The sequence below is a fragment of the Triticum dicoccoides genome, chromosome 3B, assembly GCF_002162155.2.
Source record: "Triticum dicoccoides isolate Atlit2015 ecotype Zavitan chromosome 3B, WEW_v2.0, whole genome shotgun sequence".
Taxonomy (NCBI): domain Eukaryota; kingdom Viridiplantae; phylum Streptophyta; class Magnoliopsida; order Poales; family Poaceae; genus Triticum; species Triticum dicoccoides.
This window is the reverse complement of record NC_041385.1, coordinates 237,576,737-237,593,281: the sequence shown is the minus strand read 5'-3', so window position 1 is coordinate 237,593,281 and position 16,545 is coordinate 237,576,737.

The window sequence follows — 16,545 nt, the reverse complement described above, 5'->3', positions numbered from 1 at the left end:
TGGACACGGCGGCACGGCGTGGGGTTGACGGAGGGCGTGGCTACGGTGAGGGGGTGGCGGCGATGGCGTCGGCCATGGCGTGGGAGAGCGAGGGAGAGGAGCTGGAGAGGAGAGGGGGTGTCTGGGGGGGTCGGGGGAGAGAGGGAGACCGATTCATGGCGTTAGCCGGGCGAGGGAGGCGGCGAGGCGGCGAGCAGGTGCGTGGCACCCATGCGGTGCTCGCCGTCGAGCACCTGCCTGCCTGCCTGGCCGGCAAGCAGCTCGCTGGCGCGGTGCTGGGCTGGGCCGGCAGGTGGGCCGGGTGAAGGCGCCAGGTAAGTTTTTTCCATTTTCTTTCTGTTTCTGTTTTTTTTATACTTCTGCAACTTTGTTGAATTAAATAAAATACTTAGGCAACTCCAAAATCACCAAACTACTCCTGGTCCATAGTTGGATTATTTCCAACATGAAACATTTTAGTTTGGAGTTATTTGAGCATTTAAATATTTTATATAATTTTAAATGCCCAAATTCAAATACTTATGATTTAATTCAAAAACCCTAAGCTGGCCTAGGAAAATGTGCACCACTTTTGGCAGAGGTTCTGAACCAAGACAAAAATGATGGGCATTTTAGAAGGGCATTTCAGGTTCATTGAAAAAGTTTTTAGTAAACCCTAATTGGTTTCAGAGGGGACTGGGGGTTCTGTCATCCCCATTTCAGGTTTCTGATGAAAGAGTAAACATGATGCAACACTCTAATGCATGGCTAACTAGGATGTGACACATATATCCTCATCAATCAACTTTATAAATTTCTAACCCGCGCATCGAGCAGGTCACTTTGCTAGTTGAAATTTTAACTCTGCTTTTTTTCTAACACATATGTTTGAAGGTCAGTCATGTGTTCGGTCCTCTGATCTGAGGCGAGCTGACAAGTTATGAGGCAAATAGTATTAGAAATATCATTCTTCTCCACAAGGATCTACTAGTACTTTGATCTCTGTATATTACAAAACACCCCATGTGTTTAAGGCATTGTCGGTCTCATGATTAAATCACAAGAAGTTCGAGCACTGTATGACTCTGCACTAGGCAGGAACAAATATTCAGATGTTTTCAGATGCATCAGAGAAGTCAGCATCTAACAGTAGTAGATATTTAGAAGAACAATTTGTCCTCAACTGCCACTATATTAGTCTAAATAATCTACACTGTTTATCTACTGCTATTCTAAAAGAACAATAACATCTTACGGATGCACTTTTTATATCTGAAAAAACAACAAAGAAGATGAAGAATAGTACTTGGGTTCTAGACGATCGGCCGGTAGCACGTAAGCTTTCGATTGGCAAGGACGCAAATATTGGTTGATTTGATGCCCTCCCATCCATGCTGGAGACATCGCCACCGAAAATCTGTGCCACCGCCGGCGGCTCCATTGCCGCCATCTGCCCCGCGAATTCCTCCCTTGGGGACTGGTCGAGACCTATCCCTAGAATAGTTCCCATGTTTCTTTCCTTACGATCCTTCTTCTCACAATTCACTTACTTGCGGGCCCTGACTCCTTTCAATAGGGACCTAAAAATAATTCAACACTGCCCCAAGGTATATCTTTGAACAGCACTGACAACATGCAAGAACAGAGGTTTTTTTTTGTGAAAAACACATCACGGTTAGGGAAATTCCCCATTTCTCTTCTCTCTCATTCCACTATTCTTTATCTCTTGTTCTGGCGACTCGCAACCCTCCCGTGGACCCCCTCTCGGAAAATCACTCTCCACCAAGATCAACGCATGTTTGCTCTTCATAATCTCATTTCTCTACCGATCCGTAGCTTCTAGATCGTACCTTTGCCGAAACTACAACCCTAGGCTAAGCTTTTGTTCCCCAAATCCTCAGACACGCTGGATCTACTAATTCTTAAGCAGTAGAAGGATTCTAAGACTAGGTTGCTACTGTTGTTTTTGTTCAAATGATTAAACTGTTTACCCTAGTGTCAAAATCTTAGCCTATTTATAGATTTATCCCTACTGCACCGAATCCTGCACCAGGAACTGGTTTGGGATGGTTTGCTTCCTTCCCACCTTCACAACACAGCCGTGCAAAATGACTCCAGGTGTAGAAATACTTTTTTGTGACTGCATCTCTGGGAATTCTTCAGTCAACCTTTGCCCCTTCCTATTTTGCTTGTCAGTGCAGCTGTAGGAACTCTTCAGTCAATCTTTTGTTTGTGACAGCAGCTGTAGGAATTCCATTTTGATGTTACCTCTTATAGGATTATTATTTTTGGCGGCCACAACATAAGTTTTATTGCGGATCCGGATCCATCGATATAATTTCTAGCACTATCATGTATACACTTCGTGCATGTGCATCACAGCTGCACAAATGTGGCTAAACTAGCGCAACAATTATTACATGTGAAATTTTGAATTTCAATAGTATCAGTGCTAGCAATCGAAGATGATTCAGCCACATCATAGCATTTTTACTTGCAGTACATCATTTTCACCTAACAACATCTGGTGATTTTAAATATAATAGGGGATGGATGCGTCTTGGCAGCCATAAGAAAAACGCTACTCTCTTTTTGTTATCCGTCCCCCTACTATTGTGATGATGTCCAGTAGCCTTGCAGCTGCATTGCCCTATCTATATTGCTCAATAGTTTTCACTTAATTGCTTAACATTATAACACAATTAAAATTTCAAAATCAAATTGCAATGGACGAGTCTTGTCGATAGAGCCATTGGTCAATATACAATATGTTTTTTGGGGCCATGACAAGCTAATGTTCTGTTCTTCTTTTCAGCGTCACCTGTGTATAATTTCTTCCTGATACGCTTCATTTTAAAACTATACATGGTAAAATGGATTTAGGATGGTTGTTTCCTGATAGAGTGATATTCATGTGATTATCCTTGGTATGCTACACTGTTACTATTATGTCAACATGAAGCCTATAATTTTTGTGTTGTTCTGTGCAGATGAGTTCTGTAGATCTAAGCTTCCTCAATAAGAGGAGCAACCAGCAGTAGCTTGAAACTCAATTAAGTGAGCTAAATGCACCAAAGAGAGTAAAAGTAAGGACAAAAATTATATCCCCCAAAACTAAATTTACTTCAACTATTCTTTCTCCCCCCAAATACAAGACTTGAATTATAACATGTTTTGATTTTTCCCAAATGTAATTCATTCATTCTGTCCACCAGTCACTGAAATTAACCATATCAGTCTGCTAATCAAGTTTATATCTAAACTAAATGAGGAGCAGAAGCTGATAGTTCGTAAACTTGGGTTCGGTTCTTTGCTACATATCTCATGCAACTGCATATTGGATGCCATATTTGAATGGTTAGGAATGCAGTTCAACACAACTACATGCAGAATTGAACTAAGGAATGGTTTCAAGTTCCATTTCATCAAATCTGCTGTACACAAAATCCTAGGCATTCCATGTGGGCGTTTTCCAATACTAACAAAGCCTACAAACGAACTGTTGATCTCATGAATAAATTTCTTGAAACAACAAAACCAACCCCAGAACTTTTGCTCTCAATGTTGTCTGAAAATATATCAGAAGAAGCTTTCTCTAGGATTTTCATGCTCCTTATACTTTCCATTTTTATTGCAACCAGTTCAAAAGGAGTTTTGAGCAAAAAATACTACAGTGCCTTGGTCAATATTGAGTCAGTTCCAAAATACAATTGGTGCCTCTTCACCCTGTCATTCTTGGTTCATGATATAATAAAATGCAGTCAAGTCTAGGAAAGAAGAAATCAAATTTGCCAGGAGGTTCAAAGTACTATTAGTGGTAAGAAATTATTAGAATTTCATCATCTTTTTCAACTTTAGTTCATGTCAAAGACATATTCCAACTGGCTTTGGTTTTCTTCCAACTTTTTGGCAAAATTTTGTAGATTGCACAATTCTTGATCACTTCTGACTACAAGATTTCAAACAATACGTTCCCAAGACTTCCTTTGTGGTCAGCAACAATGCTCAGATCATTCATTGCTCTAGATACAAACCCTGGAGTGAGTCTTCAGTTTGGCAGGCTTGAAGTAAGAACAAAAGAGACATGTATCAACGTTAATTTTCTTTAATAGCACTCTTTTTCTCATGAAAATTAATTAGCTGAAAAACCGCTTCCATATTTCCTCCAAACAAAAACAGATGAAGCACATAACAGCAACTCCATTCACTGATTCTATGGATGAGTCAACTCTGCAATTACCTAAATCAATTCCGCTCTACATCAACAGCAAGCTGCCCTCGATTCACAACATACAGGTTTGGAAATCTAATACAGAAGCAACCTAGTAGGTTCTTATATTTTTTATGGTTGCTTCTTTCTCACTTCATACATTTTCAGTTCTCATCTTCTTCAAATCAGGAAAAGATTAAGCTTCAGTGTAGCTCTCAGAAATTTTGGCAAACAGTTTTAGTAAACTCTATTCCAACACTGGAATCTTATGTTGATGATGAACTCAGTTTATTACCCTCAAGTACTCCTTCCGAAGATGGACCTGCATATCCAACTTCTATAGTTCTAGCTCTTTCAGGAGTGCACTTGCACTACTGCAGGATGCTGCTAACGCGACACTACGATCAGAGACCCTTCGAGAAACTATGTGCGATGCAATAATCGCAAACGATGGTGTCAGAGAACTGCCAAAAATGTCCAAAATGTTTGCGATGACGTATGCATCAAACACGGTTCAGATTTTGGTTCCGTGTGCGATGCAGGGCATACGTTTCAATTCAATTAATTGTTTGTGATTAGGAGGAACAAAAGAAACGGGCGGCCAGATGGAGGTGTGTGCAATACACAACATACGATTCACTCGGATGAACTGTTTGTGATGAGGCGAAACAACAGAAACAGATGGGAAGATGAAGGTGTGTGCGATATACGGCATACAGTTCACTCGGATGAACTGTTTGTGCTGAGCCAAGAGAACAGAAATGGTTCAACTTAACAAGAAGTGTGTGATACGCGGCAAACAGACCTATAATCAAAAATGTGTGGGAAGACCGATAACAACACAGATGATTCCTGTTAACAAGCCGTGTGTGTTGTGAGCAAACAATTGCTGGTATACAATCGTCAGTGATTGATGAAATCATCACCGACGGGTTCCCTTGTTTAGTCCGTGTGCAATGTGATTTGCTCTGTCTACAGAGCATCAACAAATATACTTAGAAAGACAGCATTGCATAACCAAATTAAGCATACAATTAGACAAGTGACTACATAGATAACATTTTCACACAACAAAGTAAGCAATTACATGCATACTAAACTAGGAGAAACAAGGATCTAATAATCTACTTCTTCTTGTGACGACACTTGCCATTGCTCTGGTTCCGGCTGGATCCCTCGCCGTTTTGGGGAAGGAGGCACTTCGTCATGTTAACGATCCGCCTGTACATGTCATAGCACGTGTACGCCTCCTTGGCCGCGTACATGACGTGATCTTTGTCGAGTTTCTTCATCCAGACCGGGTGCCAGGCACGCTTGTTGTTGTTGCTGCAGGAATCCTTCATGTCTCTGTGGTAGGGGTCGATGATGGCCTCGGCAAGGTGAACCAGTGAGTGATCCTTGCTGCCCCAGATCTTGTATTGGCCCTGGAAGTCAACAAGATTCTGGCAGGCGATACCCGAATTCTTGAGCAGCTTGACATCATTGGTGATGTCGACCATAGGGAACATGTAGTGGGGGCTGTTGACAAACCTGGCGAAACACTTGCAAGGCCTTGTGGCCAGGCAGTAGTGGTAGACGAGGACGTGGTGGCCCACGCACATCTGGGCAATGGCGACCTTGGGAGAAGACCCAACACAAGCGCGGGTGTGCTCGATGTCGAACCCGACCACCTTGTACTTCTCGTCGGCAAGCAACGGCTCCATGATGCGGATGGAGTGCTCCACCCAGACCGGGTGGTTGGTGTACAACACCAAGAGCTCCTCGAACCTTCGGTGGGTGTCCACCACGACATGGATGGTGAACTGCTGCTCGTCGTTGGCAGCCGCTCGGAGTGCCATTGGAGCCGCGTAGGATAATCTCTAAGAATTTGTTGTGGTGGGTGTGCTTCTTGCAATGGTGGGGCGCGATCGAAAGGTTGACGAGACACAAGGGTTAAATAGCCGCAGTAACAAATAGAGGCCAGCCGGCCTGATCATCACATATTGTCACGACATTCATAGCGGAGGATTCCAGTGCATGCTTGACAACACCGCACTGCATTAAGGATTCCAGTGCCCACTTGACAACACCGCACCACAGTTTGACCATGCGTGGGCTCGAAGAGGCGCGAAATGTATCATCGGTGAGCCTGTTCCCGCGCTACCGCGCAGTTTACCACGCAAGCTTACCGCCTGGCTTGGTTTGCAACGCGTCATCTAGAAGAGGGACAAATCATGGGCGCTTATTGGCAAAAAGCTTTGTAAAAACGAAGTGTGTGGAATGACTTCAGTCGTAAGTTTACCCGTGGGTAATGAAGTCAAAGTTACACAGAAGGGTGATGATGGACACTCGAGTGCGATAATTAATTATGCGCTCTACAGGGCACAAGGTGGAAGAAACCATCTGTGTGCAATAATGTCCAAGATCGCAGTCGAGTTAGCTATACAGATCGTGTGCTGTGAGATCAACAAGGTAAACAGATTCGAGAATGGTTAATAAAATCAAACCTAAGACCATTGCATATTAAGTTCAAAATAGTGCTACCAATATACGAGTATCATGTGATGCCATTTGAACAATTGTACCACAAAGGCTCAAAATATTACAAGGTTCAGATTCCAGAGTTATATGGCTCAAATTCGAAGATTACAAGGTTTAAACTGATAGTAGAAATGAAATTCGGCTCATTAGCTACAAATGCTCGCGCTAATCCGCTGAACATGGATATCAGGAAGGTTCAAACTAATATTACCACTTCTAAGTCTGGTTTTGAAACCTCACAACTTTTGCAAAGGGGTCAGCCACTAAGAAGTCATGTATGGGGTTGACACGATGAGTTTCGATTACTCTGTCATCTGAAGTTCCCAAATGAAATTCAACATTTTTGGAGCCTATTCCATTATGCCGCAGGCGCCGGTGCTGATCAACAAACCATTCATTTTTCTGAAATAAATGTAGGCAAACCTCATTACCTTCAGCACCTTGATCTGACAACCAAGAACCTGGCGAATATAATCTCTGGTAAGGTCCCTCGATAGGAGTTCAAAGTAATTTCTGAGAGATGCAGATCTAGGCATTCGACATGATTGTTATATTGTATCTATCCACCATTGGGCCTAATCTCATCTACAAAAGAAGAAAACTTGTTAGTGCCTAGATGCAGTTTTGAACACTACTACATGCCTATTTGGTTTGCAGGATTTGTAAAATGCACTAACATGCCATCTTCGATCTGACATGATTAACATGGGCATTAACATGCCATCTTATATCTTCACAAGATGTTGGAGTGGATGAAAAGTTTCCCTAAGAAAACTAGTACAGATGAATCCAAAGGAGAAATGCATATGGATTGTAACCATATTGATCAAGAATTGTCATTATAAACTCGGAAAAGGAGAAATGTATGTACTGAAATCCTCCAAAAGAATCCTTCAGAAATCATAGTACATTGTCATTGTAAACTTGTAAAAAGGTGTCACAAATTGAACTCACTTATGGTTAACATTTAACAGGAAAGGAACATCACCTTGATATATAGCTTCTCCAGGCATGGAAAGCATCTCAGGAAAGTGACAACTTGCACCAGGTTGGGGCAGATAGATTCTAGTGCCAAGACCTTCACTGTGCATAGTTTCGCGGTCAAGCTTGTCGAAATCATTTTCTGAATGACAGATGAACAAACATCTTCAAAATTAGAAATAATGTTAACTTGTAGAAGGAGAAGTAGAAGGTGGATGTTGTACCTGAACGGTTATGGATCCAATAACAAGTTCAGAATATTGGTTAGACGAGTAGCCCAGCACTGTCAATTTTGGCGTAGAAATGACATTGATTCTTGTGGGACCTACTTGATCAAGTACAAGTAATCTCTCAAGTGCAGGTGTGTCCTCAATGACCATACTGTGGTACACATCTTGTGATGTCTTCCTGCCGAACCAGCAACACACATAAATAGTCCGGAGAGTCATGGAGGTGATGTGGAATGTACTCAACCCATTGAGCGCCTAAAGATGAAGGTAATCGAGTGTAGTACAGCCACGGAGCAGGCGCGCCATGTCACCATTTGAGAGGAAGACAGCGACGAGCTCGAGGTGCTTCAGTTGTGGTAGAATAAGAGCGGGCGCGTCATTAAGGGGGGGGCGGCAGTTCCTGAACTTGGCGACGTGTAGCGTGGGAGCAAGGTGGAGCGCGGACATTGGCAGCGAGTGCATATGACCATCATCAAAATTGAACTCCTCGAGCTGATCTAGGGTGGGGGATACGAACCAGTCATCAAGCTTGGCTCGGTCCCTGCCGTTGGAACGGAACTTGCCCATTCTAAGGCCTCTGGTTGTGCCAGGGTGACAGCCGAGGATCTTGGAGAACGCATCCAAACTTATGCGATAGCAATGGCAGAGCTCGTGGGTGTCGATGAGGTCGAGAGGGGTGAAGTTCCATAGGGGGTGCTACCCCCGGGAAAGGATGGTTGTCTACGCCCCACATTTGATTGGGAGGAGGGAGATGATGACTGTCAACATATCATCGGGGAGGCTGCTGATGAAGTATATGCCTGCTGGAGTCGCTAGCGGCTCTAGCTTGCCCCGCCTCCGCTTGTTGGCTGGCTCGTTCTCCACCTCCGGAATCTCCTTATCAGCGTCCTTTCTGAGAGAAATGAGGGTATAAGGAATATTTAGTTAAAACAGGGCAATAGAAAAGTGTATTGGTAACTAGAAGTTATTAGGTACGAATATAGTAAGAAAAGGGAATAACAATTGGTTGCTTAAATACTACACAATTAATTTAACATTGTTGGGTAAGTCAACATGCAGATAGTTGAAAAGATAACTTACTTCGAACAAACTCAGGACGGATGGTTTTTTCGGGGAAGTTAGCATATATCTAATGACCAGGCCCTTTATGTGCAGTCCAATTTTAGTGCCAGCTTTTAGTGCATAAAACTTAGAAAATTCTTTCCAAAAGCCAGCGCCAAAATAGGAGTCACCACGTTCATCAAGTAATACAGTAGCAACGATTGTAAGTCCATAGTTTGTGAGCAGTATGACATCCCTGCAGCTTTGATCTATGTAAAGGGAAAAATTGTGCACTACATAATCTATTGCATAGCAAGGGATGCACTGCAGAAAATGGTAGGATTGTTAAAGAAAATATGGTAACATGCAAATATGGGCCCAAATTGAAAGAACTGTACATCAGTTGAAATCGAAGGACAAAAATCTATAATTAGACAGATAGGGTAAACATGATGTCATGGAAATATGAGAGTAATCGAAAGAACAATACATCATTAATTTGCCTAATATAGAAATATGAGGGGGAAAATCCCCTTTGACATATATGGTGCATGTGGCGCCTTTATCCAAAAGCAATATTTAGAATATCTTCAGGAAAGTAGGCCATGCGAACCGATTTAGGGTGAGATTGAACATACCGCGCACATGCTTAGTTCATCTAGTACGGTGAGATGGAATCTCTGATGGAGGTCGCAAGGTCCTGATGTGTCGGCGCAATGTACACTCTATGAATGAAAGAAAACCCTCAAATCAGCATGAATAAAAATGAATTCACGGCGATTTCTGACGAGTGATTAAAGGAGGCAGATGAACTGGGATGAAAGATGAGATAATATCTCATTAAATTAGTTACCTTGTCGTCCATGAGAAAAAACCCTCAGTACGGCAGGTTACCCAACCGCGCAAAGCTGGGTCAACCACAAGCAGCATCGAGAAAGTCGATGGCGACAGGCGGTGGCAAGCGGAAGTGGCAAAAATGCCGTGGGGTTTGCTGGCAGCCTGGCCGCGGCAGGTGTCAAGCTAAGTGGTTACCGCTGCGATAGGCGGTGTGTCACACCTTGATTTTCATGGCACAACACTTAAGGTGGTAAATCATGATAAAATGTGGTTTAACAAAAACGTTCGAGTGTTTTTGTCCTTGCTTGATTTGATTTTTGTGTGTTGGTTGCAAGTGCTCTAAAAATCCAATAAATCCTCCAACTCCTATACTTCATCTCCTTGATCCAAACTCTTGAACCAATGATCATGGCATGTTTATACAACATTATAGATTTTTCATACAAAAATAATTTGGCCAAAAAGTATTCTCTAAATTTAGTTGTCCAAAAACCCCTGAATTTAGGTTTGCACTGCAAGTACTTGATTTGGGGTATGAAAAATCTTTCAGAGAGTATGTTTGACTCCTATTAGGTATAGGACTACCAGAAAACATAAAAATATAATTTGAAAAGTTATTTTCCTATTTTATTTAAAGGATTTTTCTTTAGGCCAAAAGTGGTCTTTAATAGGTAAAATTATTTTAATGCTTTAAAAATATTTGGGAAAAACCTAGGGAAACTCAGTGGACATATATTGTCCATATATAAGAGTTTCAACACATGGTCATGTTCAAAATATTGGTCAATCCCTCAAAAACCCTTTCTGGATATTCCAAGATTTTCAAATATGTACAAAGGAAATAATCTCTAAAAATTCCAAGAAAATTCTAGCATGTCACAAATAACATATTTGATGATCTTGCCAAGTATCGTGTCATGGAGAATAGTATAACCCCATGAAATCCCCTCAAAACCATTTCTGTCCATTTTGAAGTTTGAGCAACTTTACATTGCCAAACATGTCCAAATGTTCTCAAACTTTGTGAACATGCTCAAATGGTCTAATTACTCATCTATACCAAATGGCACAAGTTGGAGAGAATGTTATCTTGATCAAAGTGCCCCAAAACCCCTTCCTGTCCAGAACCAAACTTGAACAACTCTACATTGCCAAGTGCCTCCTTTTGATCCCAATTTTTGTGGACAAGTTCAAATCCTCAAATGATGATACTACACCAATTGGTGCATCAAGTAGAAAAGATTTGCATGTCTAAATCTTGGAAAATCCATTTCTGTTAATTTCTAGGGTTTACCAAAGTTACATTGGCAACTTTCTTCAAATAGACTCAAAATGGGTGAACAACCTCAATTCTACATGCCATTTGATCCTGTTAATTCCCATGGAAATTGGACTCCTTTTGCTTGCCCAAATCAACATCAAACACCTTCTGGCAGAAATTTAAAATGCATGTTTTGGCCATTTCCACTAATATCCATGAGCTAAACTTTCTCCCACAACCTCATATGGTCCTCCTCTAACTCCTGCATGCTTTGCTGCCCAAGGAGCAATGATTAAGGGGGGCAGAGACCCATTTTTCTTTCCTGGACAACAGTTTTCCGTCTCTCTCTCAAACACACCTCTCCTCCAGTGGCTCCCCAAGGCATCCAATGCCCTTGCAACATTGTTTACTCCCGCATGCAGCCACTAGACACAAGTGGACGCACGAGTGCACGCGGAAAAGCCACAGATGCCAGCCAAAGTCGCGCTCTGGAGCGCCTGGCAGGGCACCCGACCGTTGACGCCGCGTCCCCCGACCACCTCGAGCCTCGCCCGCGCGCTAGTCGATGCCCCTCGACGTCCGCTCCACGACAGAAGGTCACCCACTTGCTCCCGTGCCCTCCTCTCTCTCCTGCAGCTCACGCTAGAGCGCCGCCCCGCTCGGCCAATGCTCGTGCCGCTCTTGTGGCCCGCCCGCAGCCCCCTCCTCCTCTCTCTCCCTGGCACCCTAGACCACTCCCACGAACACCCCCGAGCCCTCCATTCCCTCTCTAACGGCCACCCGATCCAATCCCGTGGGCGCCCGTAGGCGGCGCCTACAGTGGACCTCTGCCAATCCATATAAGGCGACCCCGAGCCTCTCTATCGCTTCCTGTCGCTCTCTGCACCAACCAATCCACCCCCTGCATCCCCAGTTCGTCTCCAGGAGAACCCGAGCTCGAGATCGAGCTCGAGCTCTGCCGCTTCGGCTCACCGGAGTTCGCGTGGTACAAGCCCTCCCCACTCCTCCTCTGCCCTGATCTGAAACCGCCTCCTCCCACTGACCATTTTCCCTCTCTCTCCCCCGCCTCATTTGCAGCCGGAGTCTACCGGAACGACCAGCCCGATGCAACTCCAGCGATGTCCTCCACCACCACCCGAATGGTGACACCACACTGAGTCCAACCGTGCTGTCAGCTCGACCTGCCTTGCCCTGCATCGCTGTCGGTGAGCACGCCGGCCAGTCACGAGTTCAGAGATGACAGGCAGGCCCCTCCTGTCATCCTCGCCTCTCTCTTGCCCCCTATCTCTCCCACTGGTAGCCGGGCCCTACCCGTCAGGTTTAAAAACCTAGCGCGTGCATGCGCTGGCTCGCCTGGGCCTCTTTCCCTCTAGGCCTGCTGCACTAAGGCCATTCTAGCCCAGTCGCATAGTGTCCCTTTTCTTTTTCTTTTTCTGTCAATCTTTCAAATATTCCACAGGATAAAATAGTTATCCAAATGCAATAATTTCAACTCCTAAAATCTTAAAATAACCCCACCTATTTATTGGTGTAACTTTCATACACATCCATTACACTTTTCTGTACTGTTCAAATTTAAATTCAAATTTGAACAACAAAATCTTTGTTTGAAAATCCGTCCATCCTATTCTGCAACTCCAAATCAAAAGATAAGAATTTTCCCCTTCTTAGTTTTTCTTCTAGTATTTTACAAAAATAAGTTGACATTTTTCTGAGCACTTTGACTTTTCTGTTTTTATTATTGTCTTATTTTTCCGTTGTTTTCTTGCGACGATTAGATCCCGTATTTGACGAAGTTGCTGAAGAAGAAGAAGGAGAAGGATTTGGAGACCTTGAAGACTAAGCCAATCAAGGCAAGCAGCCCTTTGACCATGACATCCCACTTGTTCATCGGTACCCTTTTTCCGATTGCATGATGACAAAATATGATGCATACCCATACTCATGACTTTACCTTGTTCATGAATGCAATGTCAAAACACTAGTTGATGCATAATGATGCATGTGTACCATGAACTCTTCGTGGTTACATTCTTTCGAAAACCCCATCGGGTGCCACTAATGCCCCTGGGAGATGATGATGAACTAGGTCACTACTTGGTGGAGAGGTAGTGTACCGAGGCTTGATGAAAGTGTTGTTTACAGAGATGGATTAGATTTAAGATTTGTTGACCGTCCCAACCCTACATGCGCAACCACTCTACGCTTATATCAGAAAGGGCATTATTGATTACCTAGTTTGTGTTAACATGGATGCCCGCATTACTAGTGACGGGAGTGATTTGTGGTCACTCTCAGGACGAGGTCGTGCCAGGTAGGGCGGCCATGACTGTTTTTACAGGGCACCGGACACACCGTTGGTACCCCGTGCTTGTGATATGTGATGGATATGGGAGCGAGCTCCACAAAAAGAATTTATTTTGTGACAATTTTGGGCACGGGGGCTACTACCAATCGAGTGGACTCCTTGTTAGTCACGGCTAGGGAAAGGTAGTGATCGGGTGCTTACCCCGGGTACTTGAGGTACCGCGGGATCGTGAATGACACGAAAGCTTCCTGGATCTTGTGGGTAAAGTGTGCAACCTCTGCAGAGTGTCAAACTATTCAAATAGTCGTGTCCACGGTCAAGGATGGTTGGGTGGTGCTGCTTAGACTATGTCCATATGTTTCTAAAAACAACACGGTTTGGTGATATTGTTGATGTGATTCATGAGGACGTCACGATGAGCTTGAGCATGAGTTGTTCATAACTCTTTCTTGAGGCTGATGTCTGTAACCTCCTGATACTTGCTGCAGACGCAATCATGTCCTTGGTAAATGTTGATCATACTTGTATGAGAAAAACTAGCTTTCCACAAAAAGCCAATTAAGCAGTAGATCTTTGCATAATTCTTTTGTTATCACTCTTCGGTTGATTGCGAGTACATTCAAAGTACTCATTGGATTGCCACTAGTTATTTTATTGGCCAGGCATGAAAGAATAGGATATAATGAAGAGTACCTAGGTGACAAACATACGAGCTAGGACGATTCCTAGTCAGAATGCCTGTAGGGTTAAGGCAGATGGCATGGGTCCAAGTTATTGACGAAGATTTCCGCTGCAATGTTATACTCAAGACTTGACCAAATGGTCATAATTTATGTAAGATGGTATATAAGGATGTAAGACTCTTGTTATTCAGCTTCTCTATATTCAGTGAGCATTGATCTCTGGGATCACTATACACGTGCATTCGGTGATCACGACTTATGAGTCGGGGTCCCCACAGAGCTGGTATCAGAGCCATCCTGGCTGTAGGAAGCCTTAGTTAGCATGTTTGTTAGTTAGGGTAAAACTATTTTCAAAACTATTACTAATTTTCGAAAACTATCTATACTTCTCTTCCCCCTTCTAAGTTTTTAGAAAATTAAGATATACTTTCCTTATTGATCTCTTCCCCCTTCAAAAAATTTAATTGGTCACTAGAATCCTTATGCCCCTGACCATGGGATTCCTTGTAATCCTTGTAGATAGCCTAGAAGGAGTACACCTTGCCAAACCTTCACCCACATCTTCTGAAGACAAGCTTGGCAACACCACAGCAAGACAATGCCAACAGAAAATATGCCCTCGAGAAATGAGGACATGAAGACCCAGAGGATGGTTACACCTTTGAATTTGCCCCAGGATGAAGCAACATTGGCATATGATGATCAGCGCATGGGATATGCAAGATCATGATATACATTGGTAGTAGAGCAACCCTGTCCTTATCATTGTTGTTTTGGCAACCACCGGTGGATGAGAACCTCGCCATTTGGTCCGCCTCACTATAGTGAGCAGGAAAAACGATTCTCGGCATCCCCGCTGTCGGTAACGATACTGGCAACAATGTGTCCGGCAGATTGGACCTCTACTATGCCTTGTTAGTGTCATTACATAAAGGATTGCCTACCAGGTACCCTCGACGCCTTAGAAGGCAAAAGGGATCGTCATGATTAAGAAGACAAGAGAAGACCAAGTCAATGCTAGCTACGAGGAGCCACCTTCGCCACATCACTTCAACAGGTGAGAAGTTGTTGAAGACTCTTCAGGCTCAACCTGGATCATTTCATCGAACAACTACAGGAGACGTAGCAACACCTGAGGAAAACCCAAAAGACTGCATGAGTCACGGAGAAGAGCAAGACTACTGAATCCGAGAACCCCTAGGGTAGGATGAGTCGTGTACGCCCTATGCACAGTCGAGTCCGTGTGATGGTTCGAATAGAACCATGATTGTGTGTTGCTTGTTTTTATTTGTGTGTTTTTTGATATAAGTCGCCCTTCTGCCTTAGGCAACAAGTACGCGACCATATCACCTTCCTTATCTTGTTTATTTTGTTTGGCGCTTTTTGCACCTGTTTGTTTGCACTTGCACTATAGAACCCCCTTTAGGCTTTCCCCTCCTCTATGCTACTTTTCCATCTCATCTCTCCCTCCTCAGTTGAAGATCGGCAAGACAAGATACACCAAGGAGTCTACTTTGACAACCAACCAGCACTGAAGGCTGTTTGCTACAACCTCCTCGACCAAGTGCAACCCTGTAGAGTTATGTTTACCTCGCAAGACTGGAAACCCATCCCGAGACCCTTCGAGACATCACACATACCGCAGCTCGAATCCTTAATCATGTTATTAACCCACATGATTGCAAGAGAACCAGTCAAGCCTCCGTAACCTTCCACAACACTGGGTTCACTATGGAACTAGTGGACGTAGTGAGCAAGCACATTGTCATACTAATATAGGACAAGAACTGACGATGCCATAGGGAAGACCGATTTGAGGATATAAGAATAGAGGACAAATGACTTGATGGAGCTATACTAGTAACCTTGAGGAATTATCTCAAACACTTTGGGGGGTTATGAGGCTTTCATGTTGGTAGATGAACTTGGTGGGATCATGTGTATAGAGTAGCATAGATTTCATCACCCCGGAGTAAATTTGGATTTAAATAGGTGATCCCAGTGGAGTATAGATGTTGAGTATGTCTACATGGTTTAGAGTAAATTAGATTCAGGTTGATGATCTCGATCATCATGCCATGTTTCTCGATGGACCATAAGCTAGGAGATTGGATTCATTGTCAGAGTTGAATTAGGGATCTATAGGAGCTTGAGGTTGGTTTTTATCATGATAATGGGAATTGGTGGATGAACAATAGTAAGGGTAGCCCTTTCAAGCACTTGGGGATTATAGGACATTAGTAGATCATGTGGAGCACCATAGACATTCAATTAGATTTAATGGATTATGTAGTAAATGATGCAAGTTAATGGGCTGTTGGAGTTGATTCATAGGAAGGAAACAAGATCTTGGAGTGTCATACGACGTGTTTCCTTAGGATAGAAATGCACTATCTTAGACCTTGGAAGAATAGGCTGAACACTTGGATTGTCATGTTTAATTCGAATTTGGCGTTTGTATGTTCTACCCATGGATTTTTGCATGAGGATAGCCA